Source organism: Olea europaea, chromosome 11 (assembly GCF_002742605.1).
Source record: "Olea europaea var. sylvestris chromosome 11, O_europaea_v1, whole genome shotgun sequence".
Taxonomy (NCBI): Eukaryota; Viridiplantae; Streptophyta; class Magnoliopsida; order Lamiales; family Oleaceae; genus Olea; species Olea europaea.
Window position 1 is genome coordinate 28,076,456 of NC_036247.1, and position 16,864 is coordinate 28,093,319.

Here is a 16,864-nt window from a genome sequence, read left to right on the forward strand (position 1 = left end):
GAGATTTCTCAATTTTCTTGAAATCTTTTATTTTTTGTTGAAACTCTATTTTTGGTAACTTTTGTAATATTTAGACTCTAATTCCATTTAGAATAGGGTTTTATGGGTTTCCTATAAATAGGATCCATTATTCTACATTGTATTCAATTTTTATTTATATCAATAGAGAGATTATTTTGTGAGCAATTTTACTTTCAATTCCTTATTCTTCATTGAACTAAATTTCGAATTTATCAAGAATTATTTTCTTGTGGCATTCAAACAATTCGGATGAGATTCTTGAATTTTGCGATAAGGGATCAATATATTATCGACGATTATGTTGGTTTCTTAGTTCAATATTTTTTGGTCGAACTGTAAATGTTGAATTCTTGGCTTACTTGGGTTCGATTCAATCTTTTGTGAGTTTTGGAACTATTTTTCCCACATGAGTTCACATCAGTTAGTATCAGAGCTTAGACTCCAAAAGTCAAAGTTATATCCTTTTTCCTTTTTTGTTTAACTCTTTTGTTTCTTTCTTTATCGTTCTTCGTGTTAGCAAAGGTTCCAAATAATTTCAAAAGTTGTTTGTGCACTAATTTAACATCAAAATCAAATTTTTTTTTCTAATCTTTGGGCTCTTTGTTAAATTCTCTTGCATTTAGGAAAAAAAAGTTCAAAAAAATCCAAAAAAAGAAAAAGAAAAAAGAGCAATTGAAAAAAAAAAACCCAAAAAAAGCAAAAGTGCTCAATTTAAATTCAAAAACCACTTTCTTGGATTAAATAATAGTTCTCATTCGAAGTGTCAAATTCATTTTTTCTTCTTTCTTTCATTCCTTAAGTCTTTTAAATTACAGTTTCTCATTCACATCTTAGTTTCAATTCTTCAAGAATAAGACTTGGTTGACGCAGAATTTGTTCTTGAAGTACTTAGGCGAAGGCATTGAGCAGAAAAATGCAAGAGTGGTGAGACTATTATAGAGGGAAAAGCCTATTGATTGATACTCACGCATATACACGTGAGACATATACTACATTAGATTTAGGATGTCTGACAAGGATAATTCAACCTCAATCCAAAATAACAATCAAGTCAACATATCGGAGGATGTAATACGATGGTTCAAGAGGTTGTTTGATAAGTGTATTTTATACACTTATTCGGCACCTTAAATTGCGATATTTGATGGTTCTTTAGAAAAATTATATCCTAAATTCTTGTATTTTATGATAAATAGGTGAAATTTTATGAAGGAAAATGATTTGAAGGAAAGAAGCAAAAGTAGGCAAAATTGGAGAAAATGGCTAAATCGTATGAGATCCAAAGTTCAGAGACTAAAGTGTAAATATTCAAAAGTTGTGTCAAACCACAAGATGAATATTCGAGAGCGTTAGGAGTCAATTGGATGAAGGAAGATGTCAAAGGGATCAAATTTAGGCAAAATATGATCACAAATCAATTTCCAACCGAAAAGTTATGCTTCGAAATTTCAGGCTCACATTGAGACCCATTTTTGACATAGCACATGATCAAATTGGAGAATGATGTTTGAAGCAAAGTCGTAGAACTTTGTGTTACTTTCCAATGCATCTTCAATCGTCTCAATCGAACATCGGGAGAGAAAGTTATGATAAAAAAATGAACGAGGTGCTGTCTGTCGGGAAAGCAGCACCCCGTCACCACTTTAGGGCGCCGTGGTGCCGAGAAGTCTAGAGAGTTGGCACCACGGTGCCAAGTTGTGGCACTGTGGCATCGCATCCCAGGTGCCGTGATGTAGCATCCAAGACGTACTAGGGTACAATTTCGGCCCCTTTCTGAGTCCATATGAAAACCCTATTCTTCCCACACAGCAAGGGACCTATAAATACAAAAATTCTTACACTTCAAGGGGTTCCACACATTAAGAGATAAGAAACACATCTTGGGAGAAAAAGGGAGAGATTCAAAAGGAGAAAACAACGACAAATTCATCTTGTGAAGTATCAATTGGAAAAGGAAGGAATTCTCTGTTCAAGATCTACTTTTTCTTCTACATATTTAATTCTAAATCTAGTGATGTACTCTAAGACAATTTGTTATCTCTCTTCTTTCATTATGCGTAGCTAAATCCTTTGTTAGGGCAAACAATGTAACCTATTTGGAACCCTTTATTTCTTTTATTTGAGATTCTTGTTCGTTATGATTATATGTGTTGGTTCTAATCACGTTCTTAATGTTTAGAATTTTCTGGCCAATTATTCAATGATTTCATGAGCAATAATTGCGTAGAGGTGCGGATTCTTGTTTAGACCACGTATTAAAATTCGGTAAATTGATATGACGTGTAAAGATGCCTATATTAATTGCTGCAGTCCTACATGAATTCTTAGAACTATTATTTCGTTTAAATAATGTTGATTCACATAGAGATATTGAATTATTTAAATAGGTTCAATGAGAAATCAAGAGGGGTAAATTGAATACCGTAGAAGAATTTGATCGAACACTACTTTGGATTTTTATGAATCTTGATAATAGAAGTAAATGTGACCAATAGGTGAATTTGTTCTGCCCTAATACCCATTTATTATTTGAATTCTCACTCATTTTCTGTTGCATTCACGAACTTTTAAGTAGTTAGAATGAAAACCACTTTTAATCATTGTTCTCGTTTATTTTCGTCAAATAGAAGTTAAAAATAATAAATTGAGTATTGAAGTATAGTCCTCATGAGAACGATAATCCGAACTCAAAAGGTCCACTTTACTACTTGTTACGATCCGTCCACTTGCAGGATAAAATCAATACCATTGTTTGAAGATGTGAGGGACATGTTGGATAGGAAGGAGACATGGATGGACAGGCAAGATCCATTGTTTGCAAATTTATATGGGGGAGTTCCCAATGTAAGAAGACAGGTAGGCGAGAGCCTAGGATAGAGAATCGTGTAAAATATGAGGCTGATAGTGACATTGATGAAGAAACTTGATGGATGCTGAGATAGGATGAATAAGGGATAGAGGAGCTAGGAATGAAATGAGAGGTAGAGACCTTGGTGTAGATTGAGTTGACGAAAGCATGGGCAACATCAAAATGACAATTCCTTAATTCAAAAGAAAGAGTGATTCGGAAGCTTACTTGGAGTGGGAGAAGAATATCAAATTGATATTTGATTACCACAACTACTCGGAGGAGAAAAAGGTAAAAATTATAGTACCTGAATTTATCGATTATGTTATTACTTGTTTGTATCACGTAGTAATAACTAGGAGAAGGAATCATGAGAGGCCTATTAATACATGGGATTAATTGAAGGCTATCATGGGAAGATATTTGTACCTAATCATTTTTATAGAGAGCATAAAATATTGCAAAGCCTTCACCAAGGATCTAGGAGTCAGGAGGACTATCACAAGGAGATGGAGATGATCATGATTAGAACCAATTTTGAGTAAGAAAGGGAGGCCATTATGGCCTGGTTTTTAAATGGTTTGAATAGGAAAATAGTTAATGTAGTGGAATTGCCACATTATATAGAGGTGGAGGACATGCTACATGTAGCTATGAAAGTGGAGAGACAATTAAAGAGGAATGGAACAACTAGGTCTCCATCAGGTTCTAACTCTTTTTGAAAACTGAAGTGGGATAATAACAAGAGAGATGGGGCTGTTTTAAATGGCAGAACTGCGCTACCAAAGGGAATGGAGAAAGTTCTAGCAAGGTTACATTCAAAGTAGAATCCCAACCATCTAGGGGTGAGACATCAAATGCTTTAGGTACTTGGGATTGGAACACATTGCTTCTTAATATCTGAAAAAAGGGCAATGATTTACAAGACAATGAAAAAGTCGTGAGTGAAAATGGAGATGATTACGATGACATGTTAGAATTAGAAGAAGCCAGTGATAGCAAGAATGTGGAATAGGCAGTGGGAGAGCTATTGGTTACGAGACAAGCTCTTATTACTCAAATCAAGGCAGATGACTTGGAGTAACAAAGGGAGAACATATTTTATACGAAGTGCCACATCAACAACAAGGTATGTAGCATGATTATTGATGGTGGTAGTTATACTAACGTGGCTAGCACTACAGGTTAAGAAATTGAGTTAACCATATTAAAACATCCTAAACCTTACATACTGCAATGGTTAAACGAATGTGGAGAGGTTAAAGTGAATAGGAGAGTGTTATTGAGTTTTCCAATTGGTAGCTATCATGATGAAGTGATATACGATGTAATTCTTATGCATGTTAGACAAATTTTGCTGGGTAAACCATGGCTATCTAGAGGAAAATAATTCATGATGGATACAAAAATAAGTACAGCTTTATCAATGATGGAAAATCTATTACTCTTGTGCCATTAACACTAGTACAAGTGTATAAGGACTAAGAGAATTAGAAAGCAAGAGAGAAAATAGTGAGGTGCCTAATAATGAGAGAAAAAGATTAGAGCCACGAGAGAAAAAGAAAAAGAGTCCTCCAAGAGGAGAGAAAAGCCAAAAGTGAAGTTCTTTACAAAAGGGAGTGAGTTGAAAAGGGTAGTAGTTGAGAGGCAACAAATGATCTTATTGGTCTATAAAGAGCCACTTCTCAATTTTGAGGAATCTAACACGCCCCTCCCTAGTTTGGCTATTTATTTGTTGTAGGAACTAGAAGATGGATTCCCGAAAAACATTCCTAGTGGGTTACAACCCATATAAGGCATCGAACTTTAAATTGATTTTGTAGTTGGAGCTGTCATTCCAAACAAGTTGACTTATCGAAGTAATCCTGATGAGACCAAGGAACTTTAAAGGCAAGTGGAGGAATTGATGAGCAATTAGTATCTAAGGGAAAGTATGAGGCCATGTACTATGCCAGTACTACTTGTGCCAAAGAAAGATCAAACTTGGAGAATGTGTGGATTGTTGGGCCATCAAAAATATAATGGTAAAGTATCATCATCCTATTCCTAAATTAGACAACATGTTAGATGAATTACATGGCTCATACATATTTCATAACGTTGATCTTAAAAGCGATTATCATCAAATTAGAATAAGGAAATGAAATGAATGGAAAACTATTTTTAAAACTAAATATGGATTGTATGAAAGGTTAGTTCCGCCATTTGGACTTATTAATGCACTTAGCACATTTATGCGATTAATAAATCATGTTTTGCTTGCATTAATAGTAGTTACTTTGATGACATTTTGGTATATAGTAACTACTTAAATGAGCATAAAAGACATTTAAGAAGTGTGTTTGTGGTATTAAGACAAGAACAACTTTACACTAACTTTAAAAAGTGTACATTTTGCATGAAGAAATTTTTTTTTTTTCGTATGTGGTTAGTGCCAAGGGGATAAAAGTTGATGAGGAGAAAATCAAAGCTACTGAGAAATGGCCAACACTTAAAAGCATAACTAAGGTAAGAAGTTTTCAAAGTTTGGATAGCTTCTATAAGCATTTTATTAAAGACTTTAGCACAATTATTGCACCACACAAAAATTTTCAAGAAAAGTATAGGATTTCAATGAGATATTGAATAAGAACATGCACTTAATACTATCAAAGACAGTTAAATTTTTAAGATTGAATGTGATGCCTTAGGGATAGGTATTGGAGCTATTTTAATGCAGGATAAAAGACGAATAGCTTACTTCAGTGAAAAGCTAGGTGGAGCAGATTTTAATTATCCTACATTGACAAGGAATTGTAACCACTTTTCGAGCTTTGGAGATATGACAGCACTACCTATGGCCAAAGGAGTTCATGATTCACCCCGACCATAAATCTTTGAAGCATTTGAGAAGTCAAGGTAAGCTAAATAATAGGCATGCAAGATGGATGGAATTTATTGAGACATTTGCATACGTCATTCGGTATAAACAAGGTAAAGTAAATGTGGTAGCAGATGCATTATCGAGGACGTATATGCTTTTAACTTTTTTAAATGCTAAATTGTTAGGTTTTGAATATATTAAGGACATGTATGCCAATGACTTGGATATCTTTAATGTATACGAATCATTTGATAAAGGAGCTATAGATAAATTCCTTAGGCATAATGGGTATTTATATCGAGAAAATAAGTTACGTGTTTGCCACGTGATTTAACCACAAGTATATGGTGTCAAGTTTTGTAGTATAGTAAGGAATTGAAAAGTGTTGAACCCACAGGGATTGATATTCGAATTCTACTGAGTACTATAATTGTTTCGATTTTCATTTTATTTAGATAATCAAATTGAAGTGATATTCTTACGCTAATTTAATATAAATGAAATAGAGAATGTAAATAAAATGAGGCAATTTCTAAAGATTGAATCAATTTATGGATATCTAGGGAATGATTTCACCATATTATCAACACGTCTTTCAATCTCTATAGCTATTTTCCTCAACTATTTCTCGAATTTATAGGCAAGAACCCTAATTTAATTCTATTCCCTCTCTCGAGCACTAATAGAACCTATCTCTAGAGTTTATTCCCAATATCTCTATTCAGAATTAAACATATAAAGATTATCAATGCACTTGGTTCTTGAATGAATTTATCCTCAAAGGCTCGCACTTCCTTTCGAAACCTACGAATCTAGATTATGTTGTTCTAGATCATGCCTAGATTTTCCTCTCTTCAGCATCAAATTTAAAGCATCAATTTATTCAATTGGTGATCAAGCAATTGAAAGCATTAAGCACAAAACAACACAAATATATTCTGGAAATGTGAAAGAAAATAACTATATTGAAATCAAATCATGTCTCAACGGGTTACGTCAACCCTAGATCTAATAGTTTAGTTCATGCTTGAATTGATTGACATATTGAAATATAAAATATAGAACATGGGAAAGAAGAATAAAGGGATAAGAAAAAATAGTATAGCCGTGTGACTTCTTCCCGATGGTCGTCAATCTCGTCTCTAATGGATTTTCTTCCTTGCCTCTTGATGATTTTCCTCCTTGCTCTCCTTAGCCGTTTTCTTCTAATTCCTAGAAAATCAACCTCTATTCTAGGTCTTTTTCATAGGTATATATAGTCTTCTGGGTTTTCAAGGTATATCCAAGTTGGGCCATGATATGACCCAAGAGTCGAGCCCGACGAAGGCAAGTGCGAGACGAGACCCATTGATTGTCGATGGCGGACGGATGAGTGATCAAAGATGAGATAAGTCAACTAGGCGATGGGATTGCTCGTTAGGTAACGGTAGAAGACACCATGTTCGGGACTCAAAATGGAGCAACTTTCATGTAAGGGTCGATGGTCGAATCAACTTAGATTAATTTAATATCGAAGGTCAAAACCGAAGGAAAATTTTAAGCCTGTGCAGTCACATAGGCATACACGCTCATGGTCGCACGGTGGTCTACCGAAACTCAAAGGAGACATTTTGTTTGAACCATGCGACCGCCTGGAATTGCACGTTGCGGTCGCATTGGCCAATTTTTGGGCGAATTTCCTATTTTTGGTATTTTTCCATATTTTGTTAGTTTTTGATTCTTTTCCATACTTTGGGAATTATGCTAGACTTTTGCACGATTTTTACCTAGTTTTTAGGTTTAGTATAAATAGAAGTTTTCATTCAATTGTAAGGACAACTTTTACATGTTTGATATTGAATTAAAGTGAGGCGTATTATCTTCTCTTCATCGTTCTTTATTGAACAACTTCGAACTTATCAAGTGTTAACTTGTGGCGTTCAAACAACCGGATTTAATTCTTGGGTTGCGTGATCAAGGGGTCTTTCAAGCGTCGTTCTTGTTGGGTTTTTTGGTTCGACTTTCTTTTGGATTAATCCTAAAATCTTGGATTAATTTGGCTTTCTTGGGTTCGTCAATCTCGTTGTGGGTTTCGTAGTCAACGTTGCTACGGGGTTCGCATCAGGCCGGGTCAAAACATTACCAAAAAAATCTGAAATTCCTTACTCGTAAGGCGGCCCGACAGCGGCAGACCTTGTGCCGCAGTGCTACGTCTTTTTTCCCTTCTAGTGCTATGGTGAGGTGAGGCCAGACTTCCTACTTCTTTTGCGTATGCTGGGTGCCGTAGGCAAGGCGCCTTGCTCTCAGCTGGTTTTCTTCTTTTCTTGGGCGCCCAAGCGCCCAATTTCGATGCCATGGCGCCCATGGAACTGTTCCTCCATGCTTTATTTATTATCCAAGCCCCGTAGTCATGTCCTTCTTCATCAATTTTTCTCTAATTCACACTCAAAATTTATAATCATCATTATGGCTCCATCACAACTCCAAAATGTGGAATCTTCTCGAAAGTTGTCTAGGCTATAAAATATCACGAGCACACACATCAAAACGTTCATAAGTGCTCAAGAACAAACTAAAAATCGTGATTTATAAGTGTTAGTTTAATGAATGAATTACACTCATCAAACACCCACAAACTTAGTTCTTTGCTTGTCCTTGAGTAAACACAAACAACAAATCAAAGTTTTACCTATCACAAACAAATGTGCTGCCAAGGAATTCAAATGCATAAAGTTGGATAACACGTTTTTATTTCTCAGCATTGTGAAATCAAGTACATATATTACTTGAAAGCTATATTGGAAAAGCCAACTCTTCACCTACCTATTACAGATCGTGTGTGTGTGTAAAATCAAATATAACGCCAATCATTCATATGTTGATTCAATTCTTGCCCTCAAAAGTCAATTATTTCCTTTCTCTGCTTGTGGGATTCACACACCCCAAACTTATTTTCTCTTCTCTTCCCAAGGTAAACTCTAAGTTTGATTCTCAATACTAGTTTCTTACACTTCTCAAGTTTGGTTGGCAGTCACTAATTGCTATTCAACATATCGCTAAGTGCGGATTCTCCTAGTTTTGACTGCTTAAACTTCTAAGACTCAATCGAGTTACTAACCCTTTGTTAAAGGCCGATTCCTCTAAACAAGTGTTTGAGGCTTAATCAAAGCATTTGATATCAAATATTATTATTATTATTATTATTATTATTATTATTATTATTATTATTATTATTATTATTATTATTATTATTATTATTATAAATTTATTCTATAATCATCATTTGTGCAGATTTCCCTCCCTTAAGCTTTTTAGATGACCTCTGTAGCGAGCTTTAGGCCGATGACTCACAAATCAGATGACTTTAGAGCAATAAATTTTAAACCCTTACAAGCTTAATCACTTGAGTCATAAAGGCTAAGAAGAGACAGTTCACAATGAGATTATTAAAGTTGTCTTCATTGGGATCTTTTTTTTTTCAACTATGATTAGCGTAACGCCCCATATTAAACAACCATTCTCAAAAATTGGCCGTTAACATAGAGTGTTTACTCAATTTTCATCTCATTAGTCTCAAACAGTCCACATAGAATTTGACACACATGGAATCCACACCTACTTCCATGTTTCCCTACAACAGCTCAACAATCCAAACTATCCTAAAGTAGGTTAAATTGATATGAATTTTTTTTATACTAGTGGTTGCTTTGATTTAATTTCTAGGGTCGCTACTTCAACCTAATGCCGATTTTGAATCAACTCACTCATGTTCAAGGTTATACTCAATTCACGTGCATATATGTCACAATAATCTACAAGAGTAAGACTTTAACTTAGGCAAATGACTTATCCATAATTCACAACCACCTCACATTCCAAATATATTCATCATTGTTAACAATGTCGTCTAACTTACACAAGCATGCAAAATAATAATAATAATAATAATAATTGCGAAGTTTTTTTTAAATGAATTAGCACACAAAGCATACTCGAAATGCGAATGCAACACTACAAAAACAATAAAAAAATGCTCGACACAAGTAAGCTAAAGTATGACTCCCCCCAAACTTAAATAACACATTGCCCTCAATGTCAAATGAAAGAAAAGAAAGGTAAATACCTCAGCGAAGATATCAATCAGTTTCATCGCCATCCAGTGGAGGTGGAGGGTGTGAATGAAGAGAACTATGGTGGTGGATGAAAACTGAGCTCAAGGTATGCAGATGCCATGACTAACATGCATTCATTCTGATATTGAAACTGGTCATAGATAGTTTACTGTAGTTGATCCATTTGGACTTGCATGCCATCTTGCCATCGGGTCATGCGCAAACCTATAGCTTCAAGATGCCAAAGGATGTCCCCCATAGCACCAGTAGGCTGTGGAAGTTGGGGTGGCGAAGCTTGATGAGAGGACTAGGAAGAGCTAACCAAGTCCCAATGTCCTCCAAGCCTATCACAAAGCTCTCGCATAAGTGGTGATTTTGGATGCAACACTTCATCATTTTCTTGCATGGGACATTCCAGTATACACAAAGGTCGTGGATTAGGGAAGGGTGTCCCAAACTGCTTGTAGTTGGCCCTGCTAAGATGCGAAGAATGTTGTTTTGAATGACCTTGCCGACATCAATAGAATATCCCTTTTGAATAACAAAATTCAATAAAGCCTGTTCCTTTGTGACCTAGCTGATGTTGCTACTGAGGAGTAGTTTTACTGATATGAAGTGGTGCCAGGATTTGCAATTGGGTGTCAAACCAGAGGTGGGAAAATGAGTCACATCACCAGCCGATCTTTTCCATTTAGTACCCGATCGAGGGAGAGTGCGAAGTAATACATCGGGATCAATCCCCTCATTACACAATGGGAAGTAGTCATCTTCGGTTATATCCCGCGTGTAGTAGATCCTGTTAATTGAAGCACTATCAAACTTAATCCAAAAACCTCGGACAAAGACTTTGAAATTCTCATGTTCCATGGCATTAGCATAAAATTCTCTCACCAAAGGAATTAAAGCAACTGTAGGTTATCGAGTGAATTTTTCCCATCCCAAACTTTGTATTTTCTTGGGCAATAAGTCGTCAAAGCCTCTTTCAGGAATACAATTCTAGTGAACCACAAATTTCCTATATCTTTCCTCCACTGCAAAACTGATAAAATGTCGCTGATCAAATGCAACTGAAGATGAAGACTCCATGACTTTGGATTCTTTTTTAGGAGGCATGACTCACTTTATCCTGGTTGAAGATCTGAAAATCGGCCAATGGAGTCCCAAAATACTCACTTTGTAAATTGTATTAGCCGCTAATACCCAAACCAAAGCACAAGTGCAAAATAATTCACAACAGGTCACTTAGGCAATTTGTTAGACACCTTGTATACACAAACCCAATCAACCACAATGCAATTTTCTTATGTCTTCAATATACAGCCAAACACTTAAAATTCCACAAAGTAACTATTAACCCAAAAGAATCCCTTATCACAAGTTATCTTAGATGGTGGAAATTGCTTGCTCCCATTCAACCCAAGTTGAGAAGGTGGAAAATAAGGAAATTACAAGTGGGTAGAAGGGGTGAGGAGTGAGGGAACTACTTTGTGTTGGGAAAAGAATGAAATCTTGTGCAAGCGATACTAGGGAGGAGAGATGGAATTGGGAGGAGAAGGGAGAAAGAGATGGGGACGATTCGGGGTTATAGATGAAGAAGAAGGGTTGGAGTCTTGTTTTATAAAATAAAAGTGTGTTTTTATTTTTTACTAAAATCTAGCATAGCAGTGCCCACGTTTCTGCCAAAAAATGAATTTTTTTAATAAATGATCGACGCTGCAGTGCCCAATATGGGGGTCACAGCGCTAGTATTTTTTTTAAGTTAAACTACCTCCAATGTACCCTTCTTTCTATATTGATGTGATCAAATTTGAGCATGATCCTGCAAAAACAACAAGAAAAAGAAATTACTAACATTACCTAATAAGAAGAGAATATCTAACTAATGAAAACAAATTCAAGGATAGAACTTGGGTTGCCTCCCAAGAAGCGCTTCTTTTATGTCTTTGGCTGGACGTGGATGTGGTTTTAAGTTGGTTCTTCAAGGGTAGTTTCTTCCACATCTCGGTCTTCTTCTCCATAATAATGCTTGAGGCATTGTCCATTTACCTGAAAAGTAGACCCATCCTTGTTCACAAGCTCTACTGTACCATAAGGAAGCACCTTACAAATTATGAAAGTCCCAACCATCATGATTTAAGCTTACCTAGAAAGAGTTTCAAGCGAGAATTGAATAAAAGGACTTATTCTCTTAGCTTGAATTCCCTCCTTAAGATTCTCTTGTCATGCCACATTTTAGTCTGTTCCTTATATATTTTTGCATATTCATAGGCATTATTCCATAATTTCTCTAATTCATCAAGCTGCAATAAGCATTATGGGCTGGCCAACCTCATATCTAAATTCAACTTCTTCACAACCCTGTAAGCTCTATGCTCCAATTCCACTGGTAGATGACAAGTTTCCCGAATACCGAATGGTAGGGTGACATTCCAATTGGCGTTTTAAAGGTGGTTCGATACACCCAAAGAGCATCATCTACTTTGAGAGACCAATCCTTGCAGTTGGTGTTGACTGTCTTTTTCAAGATCTATTTAATCTCGCTGTTGGATACCTCTGCTTGCCCATTTGATTGTGGGTGATAACCAAGTGCCGATTTGTACTTAACATCATGATGTGAACCCGTATAGGCAAATGCTATGGAACCCACGAACAAGATGGAAATCTTCCCAAGAAAGCCAAAGCAAGATTTTGGATTCAAATTCGATAAATCTGGAGCCAAGCAACCCGAGTCGCCGACGATGTGTAAACCACTTGATTACTCTCAATTTTTCATACGAGATGTGTCATCAGAGGGCGTTCCAGGTAGGATGCTGATTTGGTCACAGGATTTCGATGATGATAATGAATCAACTTCGATCGTTTTCTAAAATGAGATAATTTCACAGCCTGTGCAACACATACCGATGGGGCTTGTATTTGTGTTGAGATGTATATTTCAAAAACTTTATTTAAATCATTTTGGTTAAGGGCGCCAAAATTAATTGAGTTAAAATTGGGATAAATGAGATGAACAGCAAGAAAACCAGTTTTGGAACCATTTCAAGCATCTGCTACGATCTCAATAGGTTCGGGTGCCACACGTTGCACATATGCATAACCCCAAACTCCATAGCCATCTTGATGCCAATGACAATAACAGAAAAATAAAAAAAGTACAAATAATTTCAACATGTACCTTGAGAAGTTCTTTTACTATTCCTTATAAGATTTTTCGAGAAACCATATGGTGTAAATAGCCGCATCCATTCTCGTTAATCAGTGCTAAACATCAAAGCTTGAGAAGAGGTATAGGGAAAAGTCTCAGGGTTGTGTTTGGGCAGAGGAAGGATTAAAAATGAAAGGAGACAATGGGAAAAAAGTTTTAGTTGCCAAACTTCATATGCTATCTCAGGCAATAGTAGATTTGCTATCTGTTTAGTAGCTGATCCTTTAAGGCCACCATGTTTTTGATAGTGGAAATGCTTGTGGTATGATGAGTGGACGTTTTAACTTTTTCAGTTATAAATTTTCCAATTTTTCATACGAGATGTGTCATCAGAGGGCGTTCCATGTAGGATGCTGATTTGGACACAGGATTTCGATGATGATAATGAATCAACTTCGATCGTTTTCTAAAACGAGATAATTTCACGGCCTGTACAACACATACCGAGGGGGCTCGTATTTGTGTGGAGATATATATTTTAAAAATTTTATTTAAATCATTTTGGTTAGAGGTGCCAAAATTAATTGAGTGAAAAGTGGGATTAATGAGATGAACAGTTATTTGGGAGTCGTTTGCACTTTTTAAAAAAAATTGCAACTGTGGTTGCAACTACATTGAATACTCTGTACTAACAAAAAATGATGCAGATGGTGAGATTTATGGAGATAAAGACACCATTAACACGCTGAACGAGGACTGGTTCTCTGATAAGTTTACATGGCCATGTGACTTCAAAAATTTTTCGGCCTTTGGGGTTGGGCCCAGAACACTTGAGTCTTTAAGTTATCAATTTTTCTTTTCTAAAATGTAATGTCTAGTTGTAGTAGCAAGAGGCATGTTAATGAGCCAAACCGAGTCTACTCGCAAACTGAAATTTGAGACTCAGTCTCGGCTTGGAGGTAGGGGTATCAACAAGCCGAACCGGTTCGCGAGTGAAAATTTTCGGCTCGTGCTTTTTTAAGGTGGACTTTTTTGCCTAAGCCGAGCAAAAGTTGGACAAAAAAATTAAGGCTCGACCCGAGCTTTTAGGTCGGGCCGTACCAAAGTTTTAGTTCCAAACTTCATATGCTACCTCAGGCAGTAGTAGATTTGCTGTCTGTTTAGTAGCTGATCCTTTAGGGCCACCACTTCTTTGATAAGGGAAATGCTTGTTGTATGACAAGTGGATGTTTTAACTTTTTCAGTTTTAAATTTTCCAATTTTTCAAACGAGATGTGTCACATGTAGGATGTTGATTTGGACACAGGATTTCAATGATGATAATGAATCAACTTCGATCGTTTTCTAAAACGAGATAATTTCACGGCCTGTGCAACACATACTGATGGGGCTCATATTTGTGTGGAAATATATATTTCAAAAAATTTATTTAAATCATTTTGGTTAGGGGCGCCAAAATGAATTGAGTGAAAAGTGGGAAATGAGATGAACAGCAAGAAAACCAGTTTTGGAACCATTTCAAGCGTCTACTACTGTCTCAGTAGGCTCGGGTTCCCTCACGTTGCACACGGGGCTCGATGCCTTCGAGCCTCGAGCCAAACTGGTATGGGCTTTTTTCAGGACAAGCCATGGGTAGGCCGAGCCAACGAGCCCGATTGCCATCCCTAAGAAAATGTGAGGCTTGCAAGGAAAAATGTGAAAGACTAGACAAATGATTAGACATCTCGTCTGAAACACCGAAAAAATTAATTCTTCCACTTGTTATATATCAAGCATTTCCCTTATCGAAAAAGTGGTGGCCCTAATAAGATCAACTGAGTACGGCCCTAATAGGATCAACTGAGTGTTCAAATTTTTTAATAATTTATTTGGGAGTCGTTTTCACTTTTTAAAAACAATTGCAACTATGGTTGCAACAACGTTGAATACTCTGTACAGACAAAAAATGATGCAGATGGCAAGATTTATGGAGGTAAAGACACCATTCACACGCTGAACGATGATTGGTTCTCTAATAAGTTACATGGCCATGTGACTTTAAAATTTTTACGGCCTTTGGGGTTGGGCCCAGAACACTCGAGTCTTTAAGTTATCAATTTCTTTTTTAAAATGTAATGTCTGGTAGTAGTAGCAGGAGGCATGCTAATGAGACGAACCGAGCCCACTCGCAAATTGAAATCTGAGTCTTGGTCTCGGCTTGGATGTAGGGGTATCAACAAGTCGAGCCAGTTTGCAAGTTAAAATTTTTGGCTTGGGCTTTTTTAAGCTGGACTTTTTTTGCCTAAGCCGAGCAAAAGCTACACAAAAAATGAAGGCTCGTCCCGAGCTTTTAGATCGGGCCATACCAAAGTTTTAGTTGCCAAACTTCATATGCTACCTCAAGCAGTAGTAGATTTGCTGTCTGTTTAGTAGCTGATCCTTTCGGGCCACCACTTTTTTGATAGTGGAAATGGTTGTTGTATGACGAGTGGACGTTTTCACTTTTTCAGTTATAAATTTTCCAATTTTTCATAAGAGATGTGTCGTCAGAGGGCGTTCCATGTAGGATGCTAATTTGGACACAGAATTTCAATGATGATAATGAATCAACTTCGGTCATTTTCTAAAACGAGATAATTTCACGGCTTGTGCAACACATATCGATGGGGCTAGTATTTGTGTTGAGATATATATTTCAAAAAATTTATTTAAATTGTTTTGGTTAGGGGTGCCAAAATTAATTGATTGAAAAGTGGGATAAATTAGATGAACAACAAGAAACCTAGTTTTGGAACCATTTCAAGCATCTACTACTGTCTCAGTAGGCTCGGGTGCTCTCACGTTGCACACATGCATAACCCAAACTCTGTAGCCATCTGGATGCCAATGACAATAACAGAAAAATAAAAAAAGTATAAATAATTTCAACGTATACTTTGAGAAGTTCTTTTACTATATTCCTTATAAGATTTTTCGAGGATGGGTAGAGGTCGAGATTGGATCATGGATACATATGATACATGCATCCCCACCACCCTGTGAGGCGACTTTAGTTGAGGCGCTTTGCCATGTGACCGTCAAATATTCATTGGGTAGGGTTCTTTCTTGAGAAGGTTTTTTTTTCAGTAGGAGGGGTATTAATTAGTATTTATTTAATCACATAATTATAAGATTCATACTCATAGATCACAAGAGAGAAAGCAAATGACTTCATTCAAAGAACATGTTAAACTAGCTTGTATATAGAACACCCTCTATATCAGATGATTCCATCGCACGCACCGTGCTGAAATCATCGTCATTTACCAATCTAATAAATACGCGCATGGTACCGACTTGACACGCTACTTTCAATCCACATTATGGGTCGGTCTTGCTCGAGCTGACTCTTTGAAAATGGGGCTCGGTGCTTTTGAGTCCCGAGCCGAATCGATACAAGCCTTTTTCAGGACAAGTCACGGGCAGGTCGAACCGACGAGTTAGATTGTCATCCCTCAGAAAATGTGAGGCTAGCGTGGAAAAATGGAAAATACTAGATAGATAATGAGACATCTCGCTTGAAAAACTGAAAAGTTAAAACGTCCACTCGTCATACAACAAGGATTTCCCTTATCGAAAAAGTGGTGGCCCTAATAGGATCAACTGAGCATTCAATCTCACTTTTCCATTGCATTGCAACTTCCAAACCTATTTCTGTAAATTATAATTTATTAATGGTTGTTTAGTGGATCTCATAACTTGTGTGAATACGTATTTATGTTCAATAAGTGGAATGACCTGCGATGAAATAATCTAATTAGACCCCATCGATATGTGTTGCACAAGCTGTAAAATTATCTCATTTTAGAAAATGACCAAACTTGATTCATTATCGTCATCGAAATCCCGTGACCAAATCAGCATCCTCTATGGAACGT